Here is a 23399-nt window from a genome sequence, read left to right as displayed (position 1 = left end):
GAGGCACACTGGGACTCAGAAGGAATACATTTCAAGTTCGTTTAAAGCATTATTGCTGGTTGTTACTATTCTACATGTATTCCCAGGAGACTCCAATTTCTTCAAATGCAGAGAGAGGAGAGGGCCAGAGATCACAGGGATGGTGTGGCTCAGGTAGAAAATGAACTTCTGGCCCTGTGTCCTAAGCATCACAGGTGCCTTAATACCTCTGGCACTTAGGGTAGTGGCAATGACGAGCCCAGGGAAGCCAGCTTCCACCCACAGTATGCCCCTGCATTCCTTTGGTTTCTCATCCTCCAACAGAGTCTGTGAGTAACTAGGTAGCCTTTAATGAGTCCCCTTACTACCTCCTCCTCCTCCTCCCTTTCGTCCTCCTCCTCTTTCTCCATTCTTAAACTGTTGTTAATTCTGTTGCTGGTTGCTAAGTTCCTAACAATATGTCCCTGAAAAGCAAAGGCTATCATTCAAAGTTCGTATCAGCCAAATCCCTACACACGTGTACTAATACTCTGGGATTTTCATTTGCTAATACCCCGACTTCTGCTTTAAATCTACAGCTTTAAGTTCACCCATAATGTTTGACACTTAGTTTTCTGTCATTTACTGAAGGGAAAACAGAGTTCTAACTGAACAATACCATCCAATCACATCACGGCGAAAATGACATTTCAGGGGACCCATAGACTTTGCCTTAACTTCACAGAGAAGTTCAATGATAGTATCATTGCTTTCTTCTTTTCTTTTTTCTTGTTTGTGATGTTTGGTTTTTAAGACAGCAATTTCTAAAGTAACACTGAAAGGCAGGTGTGTATAAGATTAAAAGCTTTTTTTTTTTTAAAGATTTATTTATTTATTATGTATTCAGAAGAGGGTGCCAGATCTCATTACAGATAGTTGTGAGCCACCATGTGGGTGCTGGGAATTGAACTCAGGACCTCTGGAAGAGCAGTCGGTGCTCTTAACCTCTGAGCCATCTCTCCAGCCCCAAGATTAAAAGCTTTAATCATGCTCCTAACATAAAGTTTGAATCATTAGAAATGTCACTTATGGTCAAAGCCAGATATCAGGGATCTGACCCGACCTCCCTCCACCAGTATCTTCTGGAAATGTTTTTTAACTTTTACAGTAATAACAACCATCTCCTGCCAGACATCCAGTCCAGAGGGACTGGATTCAACAGACACTGATTTTGAAAATAGGCAGTGTTGCCAGAATTTGACCTATTGGGGATGTTTTCTGAGGTTCTCCCTTTCCAGAGCTGCTTCAGAAATGACATCGTGAACATTTGCCAGTGACACCTCTTTGTTAACAGTAATTTATGTGTACAATAAACTGTAGCACTTGTAAGCACCCAAGACCAACACACTCATCACTTTTGTGTGATATGTGGAGCGAGGACGTCTTCATTCCTTTTCCTGTTGCTGTGTTGAAGTACTCTGACTGGCAGTGGTAGCACATGCCTTTAATCCCAGCACTCAGGAGGCAAGGGTAGATGGATCTCTGTGAGTTCAAGGCCAGCCTGGTGTATAGTGTGAGTTCCAAGACAACCATAACTGTTACAAAGAGAAACCCTGTCTTGAAAAACAAAACAAAACAATAACAACAACAACAACAAAAAACGCTAAACCAAACCAAACCAACCAACCAAACAAACAAAAAAGCACTCTGACCAAAAGCAACCCAAGGAAGGAAGTATTTATTTGGGTTCACAGTTCAAGATGGAGAAGTCATGACCTCAGGAGGTTGAGGTCACATGAGTCTGTGGTTAGGAAACAGTACGAGGGCTTGTGCTCACCTCCCTTTCCCCATCTCATACAGTCCAGGATCCTCGGGGCAAGTCTTTCCACCTCAACATAAGCAAGATATTCACCTGCAGATGTGCCCAGGAAATTCTAGATTCTGTCAAGTTGACAATTAACACCTACCACCACAATGCCATCTCTATTTCTGTCTCAGTTTCTTTTCCTCTTGCTATAATAAAATGCCCTGAAAAAAAAAGGAACTTAAGGAAGAACGGGTTTACTTTAGCTCACAGCTCCGCAATGACAAGGAAATTAAGGCAGCAGGGGCTTTAAGCTGGTCCTGTTATGTTTGAAGCCCCCCCCCCTCCCGCAAAGATAACAAAGAAGGCTTCCCACAGTCTGTAGTTTTCTAACCCCAGAATTCTTCCACATTCCAGCTAGAAAACAGTGTCAACAGCCTCAGAAACACATGGTCAGATTTATTACTTCCTGGTATCAATGTCTAAGTTTCTCTTCCTGTGTCGGTGATAAAATACATCTGACAAAAACCACATAGAGGAGAAAGGGGTTGTTCTAGTTCATAGCTCCAAAGTGTAGTCCATCATGGTGGGAGAGTCAAGGCCACAGGAGCAGAAGCCTCATCACAGGATTAGGAAGCGGAGAGGGATGGATGCCTATACTCAACTCTCTTTCTCTATGTCATACAGCCTAAAATCCCAGTCCTGGGAATGGGTACCATCCACATTAGTGGACCTTTTCACCCCAGTTAACATCATCAAAGTAATTCCCCGAAGGCAGACCCTTCTCCAGGATGATTCTAGATTCTGTTGACAGCACCAACCACTACATAAGGCATGGGAATATAAGTCAGAAACTAATTTTTTTTTGTTTGCTTGTTTGTTTTAGCTGAGGATCGAACCCAGGGCCTTGCACTTGCTAGGCAAGCACTCTACCACTGAGCTAAATCCCCAACCCTCAGAAACTAAAATTTTTTAAAGGGAATTGAGAGGGTAGGTTCATATACTACAAGTTTTACTTCTTATAGGCTTAGAACTTTTACTTTTTCATCATTTTAGGTGATAATTCTTTATAAAAATTTTCAATGAAGAATTCTAATAAGAGTATTTAAGCTCTTTTAGGATTCAACAAATGACCCAAATTCAACATCTTTCCCTGTATCATTGCCTAACTTGTCAATTTTTCCTTCTAAACCAGAGTGATTCTTCTGGGGACAGGTGTGTGTTGGGGGGTATCCCTGAGCACGGTAGGATGTTTGTTTAGCAGCACCCCTTGTTTCTATCTAATGTATGTTAGAATCATTTCTCCCATTAGGTGCACTGTGAGAGCCCTAAAAGCCTCTAGATATCACCAGTATCCTTCTGTGAGAGACTTTGTCACCTCCAACCACAAACCCTATTCTGAAAGCAGGTAGTTTCGTTTGTTGGCTTGTTTTGTGGCTTTTCCATTTTGTTTTGTTTTGAGACAGGGAGACCCCTTAGCCAAAGTAAAGTAAACCCAACTCTTAGGCATACTGAGTTGGTTTTTCCAGGTTCTTGCTCTTCCTTGATATTCTCTTTTAATTTTTCTTTTCCTTGATTGTAAATACCCCACCCCCCACCCAATCAAGGATGCTCCTGCTTCGTAGCAAACTAATCCACCCACTTCTCCTCCTCTTCCTTTTCCCTCTTCTTTTTCTTCTTCGAAGCCTGAAGACATTTTCATGAGAGTTTAAAGGAAAGACAGGTTTTTGTGGTGATTGGTTTGTTGTTTTTGTTTTCCTGTTTTGTTTGAGATAGGGACTCACTGTGTAGCACTTGGCTGGACTGAGGCTTGTGATATAGACCTGGTTCCAGCTCATAGGATCTGCCTTCCTCTGCCTCCCCATTGCTGGGCTCACTCCTCCTCTAAGAATGACCTGCAGCTGCCTGACCATGCCTTGAAATGAATTCAAGTGTGAACCTAGATTAACCTTTTCACATTACAGCGTGTAGGGCAATGGTTCTCAACATGTGGGCCATGGTTCCTTTGGGGTTGCATATCAGGTATTTACAGTATGATTCATAACAGTAGCAAATTACAGTTATGAAGTAGCAATGAAATAACTTTATGGTGGGGGAGGGGGTCACTACAACATGAGGAACTGTATTAAAGGGTCAAAACATAAGGAAGGTGGAGAACCACTGTTAGAGGGACTCATCCATACATTACCTATACAAATTCTTTGATCTATGAATTGTAATATTTTCTTCCAATTCTGCTACTTCTCTTTTTATTTTTGGGGAGCCAGTTTTAAATAGTTTTATTTAAGACATTGCATTTTCCACTTAGGACACAGTGTTTATGTAGAACAATGTGTTTTCCTTTCCCTGTGCACCAGTACTTCATTATAACAGGTCAGCTTTAAAACTGCCACATAACTCGATACATTTAGATACTTAAAATTCTTTGCTGTGGAAAATGTTACATCTCAACCTGCTTTTGTTTCTTTCATGTTTAAAAAGAGCTTTTCCTGGTGAGCAGGATGTTTAAAGCTATTTTTCTTTATGGTTAGTGGCTTTTTTGTTCTAAAAATACTTTGCTTCGATTGCGAAGGTATTTTTCTATTTTCTTCATAGATTTAGCTTAAGTGTTTGGACTTCATGGTTTAGCGTTGTAGTTTTAGCTTTTACTACAGCTACGATCTACATAGAATGACTTTTTGTGGATGTTATATGAGTTATGGGTCCAGACTAATATTTATTCATATAAATACAAGTTTTAGTAATTTTTTAAAGTAAAAACAGTTTTCTTTTCTCTATTTTCTTTCTTTCTTTCATTCTTCCTTCCTTCCTCCCTCCCTCCTTCCCTCCCTCTCTCTTTCTCTCTCTCTCTCTTTCTCTTTCTTTTTTCTTTCTACAGAATCTCTGTCCAAGCTGGCCTTGACATCTGTATCTAAGAGAAGATGACTTTAATATTTATTTATTTATGATTTTAAGCTTTTGATATGCCTGTTTCCAGCTCCTAAGTGCTGGATTACACGGGCATGTGTGACCAAGGCCTATTTATGTGTTGCTATAGAGGGAACCTGGGACTTTGTGTTTTGTACAAAAGTGCTCTACCAACTGAATTACATTCTAGGCCCAATTTAGTGAATTTTAATAAAATGCTTTATGTTAATGAAAAACAACATATAATATTTGTATATGTGTATATGTATATACACACATATAGTAGGATCAGAACCATTGTGTGTGTGTGTGTGTGTGTGTGTGTGTGTGTGTGTGTGTGTGTTCTCTCCGGTCTCTGCCTTCCATCTCCCTGGAGGAGCACTGTGATACAAACATTCAGGCAATATGTCTAGTTTTTTTTTTTTTTTTTACATAGGGAAGTTCTGGGAATTTGAACTCAGATCATCATGCTTGTGTGGAAAGTATTTTTACACACCTGAGTTATCTCCCCAGCTCAGAACCACTTTTGGGGGTAGAAATACAATTAGAAATGGTCACAAGTACCAAATGTTGCAATTGGCAGGATGTTAGATGGGTTTTTCTTCTTTCTACTCTATATATTCTCTCTAGTGAACTTAATTTCTTCCAGTGAACATACTTGGGAGAAAAGCTCTATTTTAAAGTGAATGTCTTTCCCTTTGTTTATAATCCAAAGTCCAAGTGGTAGGCTTTTGACTGTGTAGCAACAAGTCTGGTTGCTAAGTGTTTTAACTTGACTCCAGATCTTCTGAAACTTTTAAGAACTTGTGCTGTGGTCTTCCAGACACTGGAGGCAAGATATAGGTGGGCCTTGGGCCTCTGTTCTGGCTTCAGTATTCCTGAGAGATGCTTTATACGTTTAGCTGTAGGTCATTCCAAATCCGAGGTAGTAAGAACAGTGAGGAGGAAATCCATCCCAGGGCAGATGATTTAACTGGAAGTTGAAGGCATTAAAGAAAACAATATTGGAATTTGATATACCATTCCTATTTTTTTTCTGAATTCCTAAAGCCAAGAGACCGTGAAATGCATTATAAAGACTTTGTTTTACAGCAGCTCAGAGTGCCACAGCACATACCTTCGGTGTTTAGCTTGGACTCTGGACAAAAGAAATAACATAGAATTCTATGACTAAGGATACCTGTATCCTCTCCACAGCACTCAGGAGCCCTTGATCTTTTCATAGTGGGTCACACTACTCTGTCATGCGATACCCATTTTCTCGGGCATTATTCTTATTTCAACCATATCTTTATTCCCTAAGTAGCTTGCCCTAGTTAATAGCCTCTAATCCCCACTTACTCCACCCAGACCCAGTTCTCCCTCTCTTCCTGAACTGCATGGCTACTTATTTCTAATAGATTTCGTGTCAACATAACTCCATGGCCTACTACAGTTTCGTCTTTAACAGTGCTTCCATCCAAAAATGTTGTACTCCAAGGCCATGGACCACCACAACTAGTCATATTATAGCTAGAAAGATATGGGGAGAATAATTTGGGTATGGTGGTAAACATTTCTAACCCTAGTAGTCTGGAGGCTGAGGAAGGAAGCACACAGAGAGTTCAAGACTAACTTGTGATACATGAGGAAATCATGTCACAAACACATCAAGAGAAGAGACAAGGAAAAAAAAATCAATAGAATTGAAGAAAACCTGGCAAACTGGGACAGCCTCATTCACAGAAGAGTTAGTTCCTAGAAGGTGTTATTCTGGGAAAATAAGGTCAAAGATATGGTCTTAAAAACACAAGGCAGAAGAAGAGAGTAGCACACGAAGGTAGGTCATGGAGAAAGACTGTAGCATCTAGGAGTCTTAGCATACCCCTTCCAGGTTATTGGATTCTATGAGTCTTGTGCCTCTAATGGTCTATGAACTATTTTTAGCTTTAAATTTTGGAAACTAGTAGCAACTCTTGTGATTCTAATTCATGATGTGCAAGTGAATTCTGTCTAGTTGAGGGGCAATCTATTTACCTACCCTCAACCAGTTGGGCTTCATTTTTCAATTATTTCTGGTATTCCTGTTGTCTCTTTAGGTACATGTATGTATCTTTGAGTTCTCCTCTGAGGAAGGTGTTAAATTTTATTAGTCCCTTGCCAAAAAGTTAAAGTCTTTTGGCATATTCTTACTTTTTATTTGTACAATAGTCGTAATTCTGCCTTTAAAATATTCTTTTGGCAGACACTTCCGTATGAAGGCTGAATCATTCCAGTATGGCAGTAGGGTCTTGCCAGCAGAAATGAGGACAAACAATAGGATCCAAGTTTGAATTGAAAACTTCATTACAACTCACTGGGGGTCTGGATCCTGAGTTTATAGGGAATAAGAAGCCAAACATTGGTCTTCTGGGACACCTGATGCCTCCATAAAGTCATTCTCCAAAATTGTTAGAACCACAATTGTTTCTAAACTGATATCTTTTCAAGTGAAAATTTGGATAACTGCTTTTGCTTCTGTAAAAAAATTTTTTTTAAATGGTACAGCTTTAAAAAGTCACCATGAAGTCTCAAATGGACTTGTTTCTGCACAGGGACTCATTTACTTTTCTGAGGCTCAACTCTGGAACATGATGTCAGTTGCTTTCTCTGTTCCTACATGACAGAGTTCAGACCGTTCCTAAAAGAAATTTCAGGGTGAAGCCGACTAGCAGGAGGAAATCTACTCTTTCTGGATCGCTGGGATGGTCTAACCTAATGGACGACTCAGTTGGACCTTTCTCCTCGCTCTCCCCTTACCTCCTTCTTGAACACTCATTTATTTTTGTGTATGCATTTGTACCTGTTGGTTCATGAGGGTGAGTACATGCTGCAACATATATGTAGAGGTCAGAGGAAATAGGTCCAGTTTTCGCATGGGTTTCAGGGATCCAGACTCAGGCTGTCAAGCTTGTGCCTCAAGTGCTTTTACCCACGGTGCCATCTCCAGGCCCTCATTCAAGTTTTCCATTGCGTATTTAACAATCTCCAGACACATTCTGATACTGGAGTTTTATTCCTAATGCATCGGCTCTTCTCTTGTCATCATAACTTCCCTTTTGCAATAATCCTACAACAATCAGAACTATGGTTTCTCAGTATCTGGTCTACCTGGGCTGTCTTTGCTATAATGGGCTAATGGAGACTGAATCATTTATAGTAAGAATAAGTTTATGTAATTCATGGGTTTCTTTGATCCAGAGCTGCAGGGTGGGGAAGTGGAAGGACAGGTGGGTGTGAGGAACCATAAACACAGGAGGTGGCCTTGTGTCCTACTTTGCATGCTATTACTGTGATAAATGTTGGGGCCCAAAACAACTAAGGACAGGAAAGTATTTACTTCATTTAACAACTCCCAGCTCAGTCCATCACTGAGGGAAGTCAGGGCAGGAACTCAAGGCAGGAATCCGGAGGCAGGAACTCAAGCAGAGACCATGGAGGAATGGAGGAATGCTGATTCCTGTCTTGTTCAACTTGTTTTTTTAAATCTATATATATGTATATATAATCCAGAACCACTTGCCCAAGGATGCCACCATCCACAGTAGGCTGGGCACTCCCACATCAATCAATCAAGAAAATGAACCACAGTCTTACCAACAGGCCAATTTGATGGAGGCCTTTTCTCAATTGAAGTTCCCTCTTTCCAGATGACCCTGGCTCATGTCAAGTTGACAAACACCAACCAGGACAGTTTCATTTTGAATTACTCATCCCTACAGCAGATAATCTAGTCCTGTAAGAGCTGTGTCCATTCATTCAAGAGGGCAGTGGCTCCATGACACAATCTTCTCTCTACATTGTTACAAGAACCAAATTTCAACACGAATTTGAGAAAGGATAAAGCATATTAAAGCCAGAGTACCTGACTGTCACAAAATCACTATATGAACCTACTCAATTTACATTAATCCCATGGACACAACAGTTCTGCTTGACCCTCCCCACACACAATGTGACTCCTCAACTTACAAAAGCCACGTGTCATTTGACCATGTTTTTCCTTCTTCCCAGAAGTGTTCTTTAAGACTTCCCATCTAAGATCCCCATCACACCGAGTTGCTTTGGCTTGAAGCCTTTGATGTCAACTCCATAGCTTCCTCTTCTCCTTTCTTCATTGTTTCTTCTTCCTTTCCTCAGTCTAACCAGTCCCATCTCAAATTCAATTCAGGTACTCATTACCCAGTATTAACATACTTCTCATCCCTCAAGGTGCAGAATTTTTTAAAAAATTATTTTATATGTATGAGTGTTTTGCTTGCATTCATGTAAGTACATCACATGTATGCAGTGCCTGAGGAGGCCAGAAGAGGGCAAGGGCACCAGATCCCCTGGAACTGGAGTTAGAGACAGTTGTGAGATGCCATATGGATGATGAGAACCATCTAGCCCCTCAGAGACACTTTTCAAAAGATGTTCCAGGAAATGTTACCTCAGGAGTTGTTGACTGTTTATTGGAAAAATATTTAGGGCTGGTGAGATGCTCAGAGGGTGAAGGCACCTGCTGCCAATCTTAACCACCTGAGATTGATCCTGGAACACACACGATGGAAAGAGCGAGCCAACTTGTACAAGTTGTTCTTTGCTTTGATCTATACACACAGAATAAATAAATAAATAAATAAATAAACAAACAAACAAACAAAAATGTAAAAAGGAAAAAAACAAGAAAACTTTAAAAAAGATATACTATTTCTAAAAAAGAAAAGAAGAAGCATACAGGATCACACTAGTTTGGGGGAATGTTGGGTTAGACAACAAGGTTTCTTCACTTAGACTTTTAGTTCTTGTACCATGCCATCAGTTATGAGTTCCTAAGCACGAGTGTGGCTCTAAGCTGTCATTCGAGCATTATCTCACCTGCGTGCTGTTCTGAACAGAGAAGCACAGACTCTCTTCATGTTTCAGCCTGTGAGGAACACCAGGAAGAGCAGGTTGATAACTGAGCTTCTGGAATCCAAGTACAGTTAGCATAATAATCCAGAGCAAAGCCTTCATGTCCCAGAAATGTCAGTAGACTGGGCAACATGGAAATGGGGTCTGGGAGTAGGTTTCCTTAGCTCCTCATAGGAACTGCGGTTATTGAGCTAAACCGGTTTTGGCTCTGACACAATACAGCATGTCTTTTGAACCCACCTAATTGCCAAATCCAAAGGACATTTTCAGTCCTGCCTGCCTGCCTTCATGTGGTTCCCAGTACACTCTGTCTGGACGTTTTCTGTATTGGAAGGCTCTGCTTCATTGACTTACATTAACCATCCTTCTAATTCCCCATTTAACTTTGTGATTGCCCATTCTTATCTTCCCTTTCATAACACCCCTATTCCTTCATCTCGAGTGATAATGTTCTAGGGTCACCATCTTGGTCTGGCTTCTCTTTGCACTGACTAAATTCTCCCTTCATCTGTTGCTGAAAACTTAGCTGCCTAGCAAATATTTCTCTAGTTTCCACATCTGCTCCAAAAGCAGTGAATACAGACCAAACTCAGTCTTTACCCACGAGACTATACTTCTTAGATTCCCAACCAGAAGAGTGTCTTGTCTCTCTCAGCTTAATAATGATGCTACCCTTAATGGAAAAAAAAATAGAAATTTTACTCTTTCCTAGCTTAGCCTCCTCTACTAAGGCAGGCATAGAGAAAGATTGTAAGGCTCTTCTTTAAAAGCTAAAACATATATTAACAAATACTTAAAAATCTAACAAATAGTTAACGCAATTTTATTATGATTAGATACTCTTAGATATAGTACTCAACAAAACAGAGGAGTCCTTCTGTTTGTGGAGCTGAAAGGCTCATGGAAAGACAAATAATACACAGGTATTTGAGAATAAATTTACATTACAGATGACTGGGGATATATAAGCAGTGGTCCTAACCTGCTCTGGGGATAAGAGAAGGCCTCACTGAAGACTCAATATTTAGAGTAGAATTTTAAAGGCTGGATGGAACTGTGTCAAGAATAAGGGCTAGAAAATGGCATTTCTAGGAACAAAGAGATCTAAGAGTGAAGATGAAAGTCAATGATGAGAGAAGCATTAGTGATGGTTGGCAAGGCAGCAGGGAGGAAGGCTGCTTAGGACCCCGAGGACCTTTAAAGATTCATTTATTAGCCGGGCGGTGGTGGCGCACGCCTTTAATCCCAGCACTCAGGAGGCAGAGGCAGGCGGATCTCTGTGAGTTCGAGGCCAGCCTGGTCTCCAAAGTGAGTTCCAGAAAAGGCGCAAAGCTACACAGAGAAACCCTGTCTCGAAAAACCAAAAAAAAAAAAAAAAAATTCATTTATTAAAAAATATTCCTATCATGTGCATTGGGTGCTGAATTCTCTAGAGGAAAAAAAAACTCAGTAGGGTGAACACATGGCACACATATACATGAGCAGACATTCATACATGTGTGTATATTATGTAAAGAGTATCATTATAAAAAATTGGCTCATGTAAGTATGGAGGCAGTTGAATCCTAAGATTTTCAAGATGAAGTGGTGAGATGGAGATCTGGGAAAGCTGATGGTTTATCTCTAGACTGAAGGTCTAGAGTCTAGTCACTGCTGTGTGTAGACATGCAGACCACTAAGCAATGTTTTGTTAACCATACAAAGTTAACTTGACCTGGACCTGTCTTGTCTATCTCCTTCCCCTTCAAGTATAAAAGACACGTACCAGCCACCATGACTGGGAACTTCAGAGCATGAAAGAAACATAAAAATGTGACACCAGAGTTCCTGGAATATCTTTGTCTGTTCCGTGAAAAGACATGTATATCCCTCTTCTCCATTGGCCTGTCTTTCTCCCTCATTCTTCCCGCTATGTCTGTAACCCCTAACTCCCTGGAGTCGAGAAGTTGATTTGTCAGCAAAAGCTTCTATTTCTCCCTCCATGGGCCTCTGAACAAAGCCTTTCTTTCCTCCAACACTGACCTCTCAGACACTGGCTTTTCCAAAATGGGATGAGCTTCATCTAATAACACTTCAGACTGTTGGATTGTGGCCATTCTAGTGAATGGAGAGTCAAACATTATTGAGGTTAATTTTTTTTATAAATAATTTGCTGAATTTTTTTATATGTTTACTGGTATAGGGCTATTTTGATCTTTTTCTGTCAAGTGTTTGCTAAGTATTTTGACAATTAAAAATCAAGTTGTTCTCCTCTTATTGAATTTTAAGTGTTCTTTATTTAATATGTAAGTCCCTTGTTAGTTATATAAAGATCATGTATATAGTATCCCTTTTTAGGTTGCTTATTTATTTATTCATTTTGAGACAAGCTCTCAATGTGTAGCTGAGACTGTCCTCAAACTTGTAACCTTCCTGCCTCAGCTTCTGGAGTGTAGGAATTATAGGTATCTGCCACTGTGGCAGTCTTGTCTTTTCTTAATATTAGTAGTGTCTTTTGAAGTGTAATTATTTTAATTTTGGTGATATTCAAATTATTATTTTCTTTTATGGTTTATGATTTTTATACCCTAAGAAATATTTGTGTACACCAAACACAGCAGAATTCTTCTCTTACATTTTCTTCTAGAAGTTTTGTAACTGCTTGTATTTTAGAGTTTGTGGGAATAACTCACCACTCAATTGTATTGTAAATGACATCTTTTGATGTACTATATAGCTGCAGTTTTTAAATTTTTATATTATTATTAATATTATTTTATGGGTGTATGTGAGAGAGAAGGCATGTGCATGTCATGTTGTGTGTGTATATTTAGGACAGTTTTCAGGAGTCCACTTTCTCCTTTCACTGTGTGGGTTCTAAGGAGTGAACACAGGTTGCCAGGCTTGTGCAGAAAGCACCCTACCCACTGAGCTGTCTTTCCAGCCCTAGTTGTTTGTTTTGTTTTTGTTGTTTGTTTGTGTTTTTTGTTTTTTTGATATGAGATTTCTTTGTGTAGCCTTGGCTGTCCTAGAACTAGCTCTGTAGACCAGGCTGTCCTCGAACTCACAGAAATCTGTCTGCCTCTGCCTCCCAACTGCTGGGATTAAAGATATGTGCCATCACCACCTGGAAACCAGTTGTTGTTTTTATATGGAGACTCAAAGATATTAAAAAAAAGTATGTACCATACATTTCCAAAATGCCTCTGTAGCATTTTATGACTCAAAAGTTCTTTCTCTTGGAGCTCTAACTGCCTTTCTGCTCAATGTTCTGTACCTCTCATTAATTAGTGGCAAGTTCCACCAGAGCTGCATACTGACTGTTAGCATGAACAAACTCATCTGTTGCATGCATGGGTCAACTCTTGTTTCACACTCGGTGTGTACCTGTTTCTCTAGAGGCTTTGCACACTCTCATACTGGGACTTCCCTTCCCTGTCAATCTTGACCATCTCTACTTTTCTCTTGCAATGGATTCCTTGGTGTTTGGAGCCCTTGTCTTCTACTTTTTGAGTTTAATTTTTGGATTGTTGATTGTATATTTCTTCTTGTAACAGATGCAGATGAGTCTTTCTAGTGAAGAGAATGTATAAGTTGCATGCAAATTGATAAATTGGCACTCTGCTTCATACATTAGACTCTGTGGATATATATTTGTGGTTCATCTTGAGTATTATATTCAATCATGGCACACTTTAAAACTCGTTTTTTAGACTTCAAGACCAAGGAAGTAAGAAATCCTTTGTGAGAAATCCATCATTTTGGAAACTTTCCAGGGGATAGACACCTACCAGCTTCACCTGGCAACAGTGGAAACAAACCGAATTTTGTTTTGAACTTTAACAGGTGATATTTTTGCTCATAATACAGAAACTAAGCTAAAGAAGGATTGGAATCCGACTCAGAAGAAACCTACAAGGGAGGAGAAAAGCTTTCTCCTTGACAAGGCCAGCCTATATCTGCTGATGGCTTATTCAACAGAGCATATTTCCTCTTAGGGAGTTAAAATGTAAGACAGATTGAGAAGCATTCAGATGCTAAAGAATGCAGAAATCGGGCAGTGGGAACAATCTAAAAGTAAAAGTCACAGGGTATTGAAGTCATGTGTAGTCAGAAATCCGAGTAAATTGAAATAACAGGATACATGAGTTGTGTAACATCTTGACAATGAGCCACTTCTCTGCTGTAAATAATTAGTTTCACTTTTTAATTTCCTCACTCCTCTTTACAATCTATCACTTGAGATAATCCGAGTGGGCCTATGTGCCTCGAATCTTATAAGAGTAATTAATTAGCATAAGTATTCCCCAAGTCTGTTCTCTCATCTTCGTGCCCATTGCACTGATCAGATTAGGCCTTCATTATTAGAAATGTAGCTGATTAGAATAACAATGAGAACTTCCTGGTTTTTTCTCTCCCACCATGTAACCTTTCTGAAGCACCAAGCACGTCACTCTGCGTTCAGGAAGGGTGCCTGTGTGAGCAATGGGCAAGTCACACAGCAGAACATCATGGAAGCTGGCTTGGGAACAGCCGCACTAGTTATGTGTGTTCCTTGGGGGATGGAGAGATGGAGGTGGGAATGAGGTCCAGAAGAACCAGGTGTCATTTAATTCATCCTTTTTGTTTCTAGCACAAAATGTACTGCCTTGGAGTCTCTGTCCCTTTGCTTACTTTAGATGCATGTGGCCAACTGTTTACTCCCTCTAGCCACATTAAGACCCACACTGTAATTTATCCAAACTGAAAAGACACAAATCCTCCCCCTGTCCTCATACTTAAGGAGCAAATTTGGTAGAGTTCAGCACTGTAGCTGGTAATGCAATTCAGCTTTTTTTTTAATCTCCAAAGTTGTGTTTTAAGTCCATAAGATGATTCAGTGTGTAAAAATGCTTAATCTGTAAGTCTGGTGACCAGAGTTCAATTCCTGGGATCTATGTAGATGTACAAGACGACAACCAGCTCCACAAAGTGGTCCTCTCACATTCATCCCTCACACATGTAAGGTTAATTTTTTAAACTTATTTTATTTTTAATTGACAAATACTTGTATGTATTTATGAGCTAAAATGTGATATTTTGATATATGTATACATTATGCAATGGCCAAGTCAGGCTAACTGTCCAATCCATCACCACAAACATTTATTCTTTCCTTGTGAAAACACTTAAACATACTTTTAGCTATTTTGAAACATTACTGCATTATTAACTGTAGTCATGGTGCTTTGATCTGTGACCAGCATTAGTTCTTCCTGTCTAACTAACTTTGAATCCACTGACCAGTGTGTCCCCTTTTCAGTTCCTCCCTCCACTGGCCTTTGGTAACCGCCGTTCCACTCTCTACTTAATACAAGAGTGAAACATTTTAAGATTTCTCATACAAATGAGATCATGTAGTTATTCTCGCCATGCCTAGCTTAGTTCAATACAATATCATTTAGGTTTGTCCACATGGCCACAAATGACAAAACCTATTTGTTTTTAATTTGTTTAAAGATGATAGAATTCCATTCCAGATTGAAAGCATGTTTTTAAAAACATACGTTCATCCATCAATGGGTACTTAGAGTCTTTCCATACATTAGCTATTCTGAATAATTTTGCTGTGAATATTCAAGCCTAGAGATTCCTTCTGCTCCACTCACTTTGGGGACACACCAAGTATCAATTAGCTGAATCATATGCTAATTCTACTTCCAGTGTTTTGAGGAGCTTTCATACTTTCCAAAATGAAGGTACTGCTTTATGTGATCAGCAACAGTGTATGAATTGCCCTTTCCACATCCTTCCCCACATTATCTTTAATCTTTTTAAAAAATAATAACCAGTATAACAAGTATACGGTGGTAGTCATTGTGTTTAAATTTGCATGTCTATGGTGATTAGAGATGTGGAGTATTTTTTCATATATCTGTCATCCATTTGTATGTTTTGTCTTACAAAATGTTCATTTAGGACCTTTGTCTATATTTAAGATTATTTTCTTGCTGTTGAGTTCTTTGTGTATTTTACATATTATCACATTATTGGAAATACTATTTACAGATATCCTCTCCAAATCTGTGTGTTATGATTAATTTTCTTTTTGTCATCAGAAACCTTTCCACTTGATGCCTCTTAACCTATAGTTGCTTACTGTGTTAGTGTCTTGGGGTCATAGCTAAGAAATCTTTTCCATACTTCACATAGCTTTTCCCATATATTTTCTTCTAGTAGCCTTAATTATGGGGTCTTATATTTAAGTCTTTATTTTTAGCTGATTCTTGCATAAAGAGTGAGAGAAGGGTCTGTTTTCATTCTTCTGCACGTGAATACTCCATTTCCCAAACACCATCTATTGAAAAGATTATCCTACTGAAAAGATTATCCTTTTCCCGTTGTGTTTTCTTGATAGCTTTGTCAAAATGTAATTAACCACAGGTTTGTGGGTGTAAGTTCTTCTCAGTTGCACTCAATCATTCAGACAGATTCATTTCCTCTCAGGGAGGTAACTTCAGGTCTTCTCCACTTACATTTCAGAATCCTCCCAAATCCATTCTCTACATTGATCCACATATGACTACTTAAAAACAATGTAAAACCAAACAGACTTTAGAAAGAATGAATACATATGCTTGATAAAAGCTCTCTGGGATTTTTTATTTAATAATCACAAAGTACGGAACACCATACATGCTAAAGTATCAGTAATATGTGGAATGTTGCCACATACACATGTGGACCATTTTTATTATTTTTGTAAGGATTCCAAAGAAAATGGTTATTCATAGGACAGTGTACCCCATGCCTTGAATGTTTGAGGCAAGGAGTATTGAAGATGTCTTAACTTTCTCTTCTGGAAAAATGTAAATAAATGGTTAGTAGAGAGGATTATATAATTCCTTCTTCCTCAATATCCAGCTTCAAAGATAAGCCCTTCAAGATAAACTTGCTTTGTCTATATCCTTATTCGCTCTACTTCTACCTCTGCCGGTTTATTTTTAAAGCAAATCTCAATCTACAAAATCATCAGTGGATACTTCTTTGTGAAGCTTTAAGAACTTTAAGCACTTCAGTTGCCTGATAGAACTTTGCAGGGATGGAAGTGTTCTGTACATCCATTCTCGGTCATAACCACTAGCTGCCTAGTGTGTGGCTTTTGAGTGTTTGAAATGTAACCAATGTGACAAGGAAGTTAAGTCCTTAAGGTTTTCAAACTTTGGCTTAAATCCAGATTTAAGCAGCCATATGTGCCCAGAGGCTATCTATTGGACAAGACAATTGTTTGACATAAAGACCCTTGTTAAAAAAAAAAAATAACTGGAATACAGTACATATAAGCATGTAATATTTGTGTTTTGCTCTAGAACACCAGCATTAATTCTTGCTGACTGTATCACTGTACCTACTGGCCAGTATGTCCTCTTTTTAGTCCCTCTCTCCACTGATCTTTGATAGCCACCATCCTACTTTCTACTCCAATTTGAACAACTTTTTAAAATTCCACATTTAGACGAGATCAGGCATATTTATCTCTGAGCCTAGCTTATTTCCTTATTTTCAAATATTTGGTTCTAATGCTCAGAGTTTTCTAAACAGAGTATAAATATCTTCTAAAAATCATTAAGTTGACCCCAAACTCATAGATGTTGCAGTTCGGTTGCCAGGTCTCTTCATTTGAGGAGGGTACATTAATTTCCATTTTATATCCATGTGTATCATTTTCAATCATTGTAAGCTATGAATATCACAGGTATCCATATCCATATTATATTTGATATGGCATCAGGGATATTTATGGTTGATAGGATTATATTACAATTCTTGTTGTTATTAAACAATGCTTACATTGGGGGTGGATGTCTCAGAGCCCAAGGTGGCCTTTAACACTCTGTGTAGTTAAGGATGGCTTTGAACTCCTGACTTTCTGGCCTCAAAGCGTTTACCACTATGCTTGGCTATCCTTTTTTTAAATGTACTTTTTCTGTCTCAATGAGACTGAGCATCTAAGATTTCATTTCAAACTCTTTCTTTTGTTTCTCCAACTCCAACAGTTACAGGACTGTCCTTCAGCATCTCCAGCCAGGATGCCTTTAGTTTTCTCTTCTTGCCTTGTCAATTCTTGTCATGCTTTTTGTTGCACAGGTGACAAGATTTCATAGACATTATTGTCATCATAGGCCATCTGTCTGTTGGGGTCCAGATACTCTGCAGTTCCTTCCTCAAGTACAAACCCTGACCCTGATGTGGCCCTATGACCATGGAAAACTTCAGGGAGGTGATAAAGCCTAGGATAAATATCATCTGGGTTGAAACACGGCCACAAGGACAGGGAAGTGCAACCAGAACTACGATGAAGACGTCAAAGACTTTGTTTTCTCAACCTCTGCTTGTCATGCTATCGTTAGCTAAACAACATATAAACAGCAGTGGGAAAATAAAAATGGTTCCTTCTTGACGTTAACCCAAAGTCTCGTGTCTCTGTCTGCCATTACCCTCCTTTTCGGGTCCCCGAGATGCCCAGAGGCATTTTTCTGTCAGCCCTACTGTCCATTGGTTTCTCCGCTTGTCTTTCCATGAATCTGACCAATGTATCAGGAGTTTCCCCTGCTGTGTGGAGCTCATTTAACATGGATAAACAATTACTAACAAGGGTAAGTAACTATTAATATATGTAAATAATTCTCTGTGGTATTTTAAATATACTTCATGGCCCAAGCATATTTCTCTCTCATTACCTGCTGTCTATTAAAATATCCACCTGTCAGTGGAACTTTCCATTTAGGATGAGTTTTGAATCTCCAGGGGTGCAGATATTCCTTAGGGTGCTTAGTGTCATTTATATCATAGTACTGACTACTGTTCATCACCCATCAAAGTGATGAAAAAAAGCACAGAACATTGTAAGTTCTCATAACTTGGCAATGAGCTTTTAGCCACCCCCATATCTCAGCACCTTCTTAATGACTTCATGGGTACATTAAACTCTTAGTATGTGTTAATTGGTAGGGTAGAAGCCTGAGTATGGGGCAGGAGGCAACGTCCAAGTCATCATAGTAGGAGATAAAAGTAGGGTGGGGTGGTGGGGGTGATGGTTGCACAAAGCAAGGGCTCCCTGAAAAGGAAGCAGAGCAATGGTAAGAAACAGTGTTAGAGGCAATCCTAGCTGATTTCAAAAGTCTTAGGCTGTGGAGACAGCTCAGTGGTTAACACGCTTGCTGCATAAGCATGAGGAGCTGAAGTTGGATCTCCAGCACTGGCATAAACGCTGAATGTGGCCACATGCATCTGTAACTCCTGTAACACCTATGCTTTGGGGTGGAGCATGAAGACAGGGGGGTCTCTGGAGCTCACTGGCCAGCCGGTCTAGCTGAGACAGGGATCTTCGGGTTCAGTGAGAAACCTTGTCTCAAAAACACAAGAAGAAGAAGCGACTGAAGAAGACATTCTGATGATCACCTCTGGTCTTCATCTGCACCCTTGCAGGCAAACACACTTGCACACACATATTCACACCTGTGTATACCACAAACAGGCATATGCAAAAGTTTTGTTTCAGGCTAGTTCCCCAAAACAGAAATGGTGTTTGAAAGAAATCACATTGGCAACAAGTAATCGCTTCCAGGAACTGTCATAAGGAATTCTAGAGCTTTGTATCATAGCATTTATTGGTTCCCCTTTCTCTCAAGTCTATCCTACACATACTAATGTAAAATTATTCATAAAACCACATTTACTGAAAACTCTCTGACACAGGCAAGCTCAAGAGGAGAAAGAAAGTAGAGAAGAGGAAACGGTATTTCTTCTGCCAGGCGGCACTGTGGGGTGGAGGCTGACAGAGGCTTCTCATCTGGCTCCTGACATTTCCATCTTTCTTTCCATCTCTGTTTCCATCATCAAGGTTTCTAATGTTGACATCTTCTCAGCTTTCTCCTCATTTTTCTTCTTCAAAAATGTCAGTGACCTCTTTATTTCCACCAATATTTATGCCTGGATCCATATTTATTTTTCTCAGCTGAGTGTCTTTACTGAAGGTTTCTTTGTATGGCAAGCATCACTGAAGAAATATTAGAAAGTTGTGCCATTCAGGTATTTGGCTGCTCTGAAGTTCATGGAGACTTATGTTTGGCAAGCTGCTTTTCTGAGAAAAGGCAGTGAACTTTTTACAAAAGGTGTGGGGAGAGCAGGACCACGTGGATGATAATAAAACAAGTACTGGATTTCTATTTACATGGTCAACAAATAAGAACTGTTCATAGCATTATCGCTACACTTTATTTCTAGAATTGAGAGGAGGTGTGTGTGTGTGTGTGTGTGTGTGTGTGTGTGTGTGTGTGTGTGTGATCACATACTTTCAGGAACCAGTCCTTGCCTTTCCTCTTGTAGGGCAGGGTGTCCCTTATTTCTGCCACACTGTGTACTCCAGGCTAGCTGGCTCCAGAGTGTCTAAGTAATTCTCTTTATTCTATTTCCCATCTTGCTATAGGAGTTCTGGAGGGACAGAGGCCCACCACCACATCTGATTGTTCACATTAGTTCCCTGGATGGAACTCAGGTTATCAAGCTTAAATGGTAAACATTTTTACCCGACTAAGCTCTCTCTCTGGCCCCCAGGTAGTGTTTTCTAAAGCAAAGAGGGAATTTGAATCCCAGGGGGCTGAACTGTAATCCAACTTCGAGGATACACTCAGAGCAGATTAGCTGTTTAATGCCTCCGAGCCCTGGGGTACTCACCTGTGAAACAGGTGTGTGGATAACAGGAGCACTGGGTTGTTGGGGGGCGTACAAGAGACGGCACCAGGCATGGAGAAAATACTTCACAGAAGTTGGATCCTGACCCCAGCCCTTCCCTCCTCATTCCCTCTATATGATCATGATTAGCTTGGGGTTCTCTGCTCCACTGAAGTAGCAGAGTAATGTTCTGTGACACAGTGAAAAGTAGAGTGAGACTTTGGGGTCAGAGAAAGTTTTCTTTCTCAAGTGCATGCATATCCCCCTAAACCCCACCAAACTGACAGTTGTGTGGTTCAATTTAAAACATACTCCCCAGAGGAAAAGGACTACCACTAAAGTTTGCCTGGATCAGAACTGATGAGGTAGGACTTTCTTGCTTTCCAATATTTAAATAATGTTGAACAGACTAATTCAAGGTAGAGTGCTGCTTAGAAATGGCTGTGCTCAACACAGACTCGGCCAGCTCCGATTGGACAAACAGAGCCTTCATCCAGTAACTGATGGAGGCAGATGCAGAGATTCATAATCATGCACCAGGTCGAGCTCTGGGAGTCCAGTCGAAGAGAGGGGGAAGAATTGCATGAGCAAGGGGGGTCAAGATTATGATGGGGAAATCTACAGAAACAACTGAACCAAGCTCAAAGGAACTCATGAACTTTAGTCTGACAGCTGTGGAACCTGAATGGGACCGGACTAGACTCTCTGCATACAGGAGATAGTTGTGAAGCTGGGTCTATTTGAGGGGCCCCTGGCAGTGTGATCAGGATCTATTCCTGGTGCATGAGCTGGCTTTCTGGATCCCATTACCTATGGTCAGATACCTTGCTCACCCCTGACAAAGCAGGGCGGGGCTTGGTTCTGCCTCAACTGAATGTACCAGGCTTAGCTGTCCCCCCATGGGAGAACTTACCCTGTTGGAGAAAGGAATGAGGAGTGGGGGGAGAGAAAGGGGGAGCAGGAGGAGGGATGAGGGGGGGATCTGGGATTGGTATGTAAAATGAATTTAAAAAAACGAAAAAGAAATGGCTATGCTCTCTTGTATTTGATATTTTAGAGTAATCCGTAGATGTGATTGTTTTTACAAGCCTGAAAGTAAATGCTGAGCACTTGAAAATTTTAAGCTTTCTTGGAAATAGATTTATTTGTACTGTGACAGGAGATAGAGGCCACACTATTTGCTTAACAGAGAGAATTTTATGAAAGGCCAATAACTAGAAAACTGAAGGATGAAAAACAAAAGCAAAAGAACACAAAGGTATCACGTGGATATCTACTGCCAGAAGCTGCCCCCATGGCAGGGTCTGGAGAAGCAGAAGGGAGCAGCTGGAAAATTAGGTCTTAGATAACTAGAGAAGGGGCTTCGGAGAGGTCAAACTCAAGGCTGTACAATAGGGATGTGTCAACTGGGCAGGGAGTATGGCTCAGTGGTAGAGCACTTGCCTAGAAAGTGCAGGTACAAACTTCAGTCTCCAGTACTGGGAAAAGAGAGGGGCTGCTAGGATGTGTCTTAGCTTGAGCTGTTGCCTCTGGGTTGGAATGAGGAGCTCTGAAGGCCAGAGACCAAAGCCCTTAAGGATAGATACTATCTCCTTAGTATGTCTGAGGTTAGAAACATGATGGAGCTGGTTTGGTAAATACTGGAAAGACTGAAGATTGCCATCAGCTGCCAGTGTGGCACAGTACCACCCATCTGGAAGGAGTTCCTGCAGAGAGCCCACAGAAGCCCTATCAGAAGCCCATGCCAACACACATCTTTCTCCCTCCTCCAGCCTGGCAGGCATAGCTGGTGTTTGGACAGTCTTGGGACCAGAACTGCACAATTGAATAAGAAAGAAGAAGGAGATACAAGAATTTAATATAAAACTCCTTTAATGAAAACGAGTCTACTACATTCAAAGACAAGATGTGTTAAGGGGTTGATAATTTTCTTTTCCTTATCTTCCCAACTCCTCATTCAAGACTAGGAAAAATTCCCACTGTGTAACAAGAAATGGGGTTCAGTGTTTTCTCCCTATCTTGTTAAGATGCCAGCAGCTGTAAGACATTTGTGACTTTAAGACACATGCATTTCACAAAGTGATAAACTGTCTACAGTCGTGCTGGCTGACTTAGAATTGCTTTGTACTTTGCCTTATGATGCTGTTAAGTACTCCCCATGATTTCATCAAAAGTATCTTTTTTTTCCCTAGTGCTGGGAATTGAACCCAAATCTTTGCACATGCTAAGCAAGCTCTCTGTTGCTGAGATGTACCTCCAGCCCAGGAAAGAGAATATTATTATCCCTCAAACTCATGAGGAAAAGAAGCTCAGTGATGAATAGTTCTTAATTTAACTATTTCATTTTTTTAAAAAATTCCCTGTTGAAATACAAATACTGTAGGACAAAAGTAAAGGTATGGTATCCTTACCTTTGCATGCACTTTACAGTTTAATATAATTAGTGACTAATACTCATTGAAAGCTTACTATGAAGTGGGGTCATGCTGAACACTATGAACGACACTTAATCTTCTCTGTGGGTCTTTTGAGTGAGTCCCATTTTTATCTTCATAATCCATTCAGGAAAGTGAACAGTGGTGAAGATGTGTACCCCAGGTTACACAGCCAAGTAGTAGAGCTAAGCCCAGAAGCCAGATGTTCAGATAAAAACGCCTAAAGAGGTTGGCTGGCCACTCATATTGTCTCTGGAATCCATTCCACACACTCACTACATGACTTCAGTCTCAAGGCTACTCTGATTATCATTTGATCCTGCATTCCTGACCAAAGCTAACTTTCAAGATCAAACTTACATAACTTTCAAGTAGAACTCAAATACATGTTCTTTCCTGCCCTTGTATTATTTGAGTTGTAATCTTAAAGTGAACAAATCCCTTTTGGCTTAAAATATTGTTTCTGTTCCTTGCACCTTCCATTATTCACATTCTTTACAAACAATCCTTTCGTTAAGTGTCCAAAATCCCCACACCCTACTTCCAGAGAATACCCCTGGTGGACTGGAAAAGGCCAAACTGCTGGAGCTCAGTATCATCTACCACTGCTGAAGGGGGAGAAGAGATTCGAACATTCTTCTTGCCCACCAGCTAGCTCTGTCTGCTTCACCAACTGTCAGCCAAGGGTG

The sequence above is a fragment of the Peromyscus eremicus genome, chromosome 1 (assembly GCF_949786415.1).
Source record: "Peromyscus eremicus chromosome 1, PerEre_H2_v1, whole genome shotgun sequence".
Lineage (NCBI taxonomy): Eukaryota > Metazoa > Chordata > Mammalia > Rodentia > Cricetidae > Peromyscus > Peromyscus eremicus.
The sequence above is the reverse complement of the archived record's forward strand: the minus strand, read 5'-3'. Positions refer to the sequence as shown.